The following is a 6,000-nucleotide window of genomic DNA, read 5'->3' on the forward strand; positions in this document are numbered from 1 at the left end:
TATTTTTTTTATAATTATTTTTATTACTTTTTATTTTTCATCCATTCACATCTACCCATAAAAAAACATTAAAAAAGGTATGATGGGAGAATGGTTAGAAGCAAATTTGGGGGATTGAGTTGTTTTTCCATAAAAATATTGTATGTGCAATGGTATTGAAGATAGGAAATAAGATGTTAATGTGCTCGTCATGTTTTTTAGTCATTTTTCATGAAATTTAAGAATAGGATTATGAATGGGGTATGACATGCTCAATCTATGTATTGATGATTTAAGTAGTGTTTGTTTTAGAGGAATAGAAGGTGGAATGTAATTGGTCATTCTGAAGAAATAAAAAAAAAACTTGTTTTGTTACCATGCATGAATGAAATGGATGATGATGGATCATTTCATAAGGAATGAAACTCCTTTTATTTTTGGGATTTTAATTCTTTTAGGTACGGGTGTTTTTCTTCATTCCTTCAATGAATGAAAAAGTCAAAAGAGTTCACAATCATTATTACTATTTTATAATTATAATATTAATATATTTATTATTTTTTCTAATTATAGTTATTATATTATTATTATATAATAATTCATTATTATTTTCTATATTATAATATAACTATTACTACATGTTGGAACCCCGGAAAGTATCAATCCAATAACAATAACAGATCTAAGATCTGTGTATAATCGATTAATACCTTAACTATAGATCTAGCTCATAATTACCATAGATTCAGTGTTAAATATGTTTTTGTATTATCAGTATATATGTATTAGTGATTGTATAATATTAGGATGAAGATCGAGAGAGGATTCGGACAGGGTTTCGTTAATTAACTCTCCAAAAACTTAACATTAAATGTGAACAGTATTCACTATATATAGAAGATAGGTCTGGTTTGCTAACATCCCCTAGCGAAACAGACGCTACTTCGTTACATACATTAATAAACAGAATAACTTAACGAATCACCCCTGATTCGTTAACATCCCCTAACGAATCAGGAGTGATAAATAACCTAAGTCTTAGTTCGCTAAACATCCTTAGCGAACTAGACATTACATTAACGAACTAGATAATAAATTAGTTGTTTATTACATTAAACATAAAACAAAAACGTTAACGATAATTACAAAGACTCAAGACGCAAAACCGTGCACTAACAGACACTCCCTCGTCTTGAGCTTTTTGTCTTTAAGTTACTTGAAGCGCTTGGACTGCCAGTCTCTGCAATTATGAATTCCATTTTCATGACAAACACGCACAACGCGTTGAAATTGCATAGCCAGGTCGTAGTCTTCATTGCGCTCGATCAGAATCTGTTTCCTGTGTAGCACGTCATTGTCTGTCTCTGATAAATTAACCAACCACATCGGGTCGATTATCTTGATAAGCTAGGTCTTCAGTCCTTTACCAAGGACAATGACGGCATCGCCAGTACGATTGTCATAATACCAGCGGTTGAACGAGAGATGCATCTGTTGGGGCATCGTCTTCACAGGAACCCGCTTCATCGTCTTTGGCAGCTTTACCTTAAAGACAAGTTTCCTCCAGCAAGTCCTTGGATCAATCTCGTCAATACGTTTGCGTCTCGGGACCTGGGGCTTGAAGAACTTGAAGCCATGATTAACCTCGAACAGTAAGTGTTGATGAAACCACTCAGCTGTCCGGTAACCCCCACGATTGATAAATGGACGTCTCGCGAGGGTACGAACATCCCAACGCGGTAAAGTAAGAACATCCATTATCGTCTCGTAGTACTGGATCCCCTTCTCCCATTTAATTATACATACTTTAAGCTCAGAATCATAAAGCCATGAGACAATATCACCATGTACCTTGGAAACAGTCTTGAAGGAGGTCACTTGGTTTTCTTTAACCCATGCAGCAGCTGTGTCTTTCCGTTCTTGATCAACATATCGATACGCACTGATAATTTTACCCACTTTCTGGCGTTTGAACCATCTTGCAATATCATCATCAATTATGACTTCAAGTGAATGAACTATCCGCTTACACTTCAACACCTTTTCCAATTCATCCTCAGTTTCTTTAAACGTTTGCTCATCGAATACTAGAGCACCTTGATCAACATTAGTGTGTTGAAACAAGTCAAGGTACTCTTCAGCAGTGACGTCTTCCATCTCGATATCCTCGTCTTCATTAATGAAATCCATATTCATCTTAATAGACGGATCATCTTCTAAACCTTCCTCATTCACCACTTCAACATCAGGCTCAGTTTCAAACACGGTCAACTGTTCGTCATTCAACCCAAGCAGTATGAAAATCTGCTCCCGTGTCAGAGACCTATCAACAAACTCGCCAATCTCTATCTCATCCCTGTTCACCACACTTTTAACCACCCCCGATCCATCCACAAATATCACAGTATTAGCTGCAATCATCTCAATTGGCTTAGCAGCAGTTGGATCCTGATATACAATAATCTGTTTATCCGAGTCCTCATTGCCACTTGTACCAGCACCGGAAGATGAGCCGTGCGATTGTTTAGTCTCACCTCCTGCACCAGACTCATCAGGATCTTGATCATCGTTTCTGAGTTTTTTTAGGGCATCTTCTTTGCAAGTCAACTGCAAGATTAATTCTTCTTGTTCTTTCATTTTCACCCCCTGAGACTCAACAATCGTCCGCAGCGCTTTAGTCTCCTTCTGACAGAATGGGATATAACTCATCATCCGTCTTTGATTCTCCATAAGACGTTCTTGATTCTGACGGTCGGCTGCCATTTGATTTTCATAAAGGTAGAGAATATTCAACAGCATCTCAGTCTGTCGGTTTGGTGGCAAGTTGTATAGTGATGGATGAACAGGTTGGATTGGTCCATGAGGCCGAGTGATTATAATGAAAGAGATATCACTGGGAGGAGGAGGAGTAGGAGGACGAGGAGGAGGAGGCCTCATAGATGGTGTTGAAGGGACATTAGATAATGTAGCAGGAGGCCTTGGTATCTCAGATAACACCATTTGAGGGATTAAACCAAGCCTTTCATGGGTTACCAACGTCGTTGTCAATGTAAGCATCGGAGTGCTAGTATTAGGCGGCACTACCGAGCGTTGAGGCGTTGATTGACGAGGTGGTGGTACACCAATAATTACCCCAGCCCCGGCTGAAACACGTCTTTTCTTTGATGGCTCTCCAGTTGCCACCGCTTTCCCTTTCCTTTTTCGTTCTTGTTGAGCTGCAATGGTGGCAGCTAACGCAACATTTACTGCCTCTTGTTGCTCTTGAAAGGCAGCGTCACCAGCTCCACCATCACCATCATTACCATCATCATTCTCATCACCATCGTTCCCACCTTCTCCCCCTTCATGTTCGGAATCCGAGTCGTCGTGGATCCAACGTTCATCAGGAAGACAGACATAGTTAGGATTAATGATATGACCAATCATTCGTTTATCTGCTGGGCTCCCTTTTCTATAAAGCGACATTCGATGAACGGTATCGGCTGTTATATGTTCCATAGGGAGCACATCATTCACCAAGGTCTGATCAATAGCTAAATTAGGTATCAAATCTTGAATAATCAACTGCAAGAAACGAGGATACATTAAAAATTTATTCGACTGAATCGTTTGCTGAACTTGTTCTTTCAAATGATCGAAGATGAGCTTAGAGAAGTTAAACGACTTGTTCAAAATTAAAGCTACAAAGGCTGATTGCAAATCGAGTCGACATTCGTCAAAACCGCCACGACGACCACTCATACAATGAATAAGAACATGGAGAAGATACTTGTATGGTGGGCATAATCCATTCTTGTTCAACATAGATTTATCAATGTCTCCACCATAACGCACACGTGTAAACAAACCCTTGACCAGATGCTTGTCAAACTCACTTGGGTTGTTATCATTATCATCAAATCGAAGCACACGCCGAATTACTTCAACATCAATTATAATAGGAGTTTGATTAATCGTTGCTCGAATATGATTCTCCACCTCCACAAACTCAGCTGTAGCCCAAAACTGCCTGATAATACTGAGATACACCTTAGGTCGAGCAGTAATGGTGTAATGTATCACTGACCGTCTTAGAAAAGCCAACATATCTCCAAATGTAGCTATATCAGCCATATCTGAGTCAACATAAGCACATATGTTGTGCTTTTTGTCATAAGGTAATAAAATAACATCCTCCTGCTGAACTTGAGGTGGTTGCTCTTGTGGTGGTTGTTCTTGTTGCCCTTGATCAGCAACCGGTGGATCTTGATTTACTTGATCAGCCATTTTTACTGTATAAGTATAAACAAATATAAGGAATGTGAAGATGTAATATACATTTATGACATATATATATATATATATATATATATATATCTATTTATTTTAAATGGTGTTTTTAATTTCATAAAGTAAACAGAGTCTAAAACCCGGAAACAGTAATCATTCAATTGACCCGGAAAACGATAATCAATCGTCGATTAAAGTCTACCAAGGGTATCGGAATCGTATTCCGATCACATTGAAGCTTAAATAAGCTACATTAACAGAGTATATCATAAATAAATTAGGGTTTTGAACTCGGAAAACCCTTAGAACACAAAAACCCATAATTAGTCTATTAATACACCGTCATTTTTGACGAAAATCACATCGCCGTGATTGTTTATACCTTAGTAACACAATGATATTAGTGAAAGATCAAAATATGAAGGTCGAAAATCAGAGAAAAAATTTGAAAAAGGTGACTTTAGGTTGAAGAAAAAAGATGAACAGTGAAGAACTGTTCGTTTGCTTTGTCATATATAGCCTTACACGTTTCCCGAAGTACCTTATGTACGAATCAAACGATTCGTTTGAATTTTAAACAACGAATTAGACAATTCGCTATTCCAATTCGTTGCCTCAGAGTAGCGAACAAGATGTAAATCGTGTCTAGATTCGTTAAATATGCATAACGAAGTAGAGATGATTCGTTATAGAGTGCGGAAGCGAATAACGTGAGCGAACTAGAAACCAGTTCGCTAAAGAATCACCTAGTTCGTTATCTATACTTAACGAAGTAGCTTTTACCGAATTAAAAACTTTATTTAATTTTAACTTAAATAAATAAATTAATTAAATGAGTAATTAATTAAATAAAAATCACTAAATAACTAAAATTTTAACTTAAAAGAATTACCGAGGACCTTTTTATCTCGATAATTGAATACTTTAAAAACGTTTCACTTTTACGAAAAATAAATTAAAATCATTAAATAATATGTAAAGTACAAAAAATAAAATATTTTTGGTATTTTGTAAAAAATTAAAGAATGTATTTACAAAGGAATATCTGAACATTTAAAAAATAGACAATCTTTTTGTGTTTTTCAATGATTTATCAAAAGCAGTACATATTTTTGTATTTTTGTTGAGTTTGAACAGAGAATTATATTGAGCAAAATGCCCTTCCATCACAGTTTTATATTTCAGCGATATTATAACTGGCGTTAAGCCGGTCATTGATATTGTTGTCCACTTAAATCTTATAACAAACCTTCGAGCATTTATGTGATATGATTTATGGTTCAATTAGCGCACATAATATCAGAAACTATCAGCCCCTAATCTCGGTTCAAGCTTAATTTGATTTTTGCCAAATCACCCCAACTTGACTTAAACCATTATAGTGTTGATCAAAATTTTTGATACCAATTAAAGAAATTCTGAGCAATACATCAAGTTTCCTTTACTGTGAGTGAGTATGCATGAGTCCATCTGTCGGCTTACATACATTGTATCTCCTGGGGTCCGTTTCTTATTGGTATTAAGATGCATGCAAGGGAGGAACAATTTGTATGACTAACAGTGGATTTTGATCAAATCAGTAATTTGGATTGTACGAAGTACAGCAGTGATTAAGTTTAATGACTTTGGGTTTGCTCTAAGAGCGAGTGAAATATTCATGCTTATGAATGCCCAAATGATTAAGCCGCATAAAGACTCACAGTGTCCAGAAACCTAACGCTTGTTATTTGCTTTATTATATTTTTGGGTGAT

Source organism: Bidens hawaiensis, unplaced genomic scaffold (genome assembly GCF_021521415.1).
Source record: "Bidens hawaiensis isolate Kalapana, Puna unplaced genomic scaffold, B.hawaiensis_p1.1 tig00040625_1, whole genome shotgun sequence".
NCBI lineage: Eukaryota > Viridiplantae > Streptophyta > Magnoliopsida > Asterales > Asteraceae > Bidens > Bidens hawaiensis.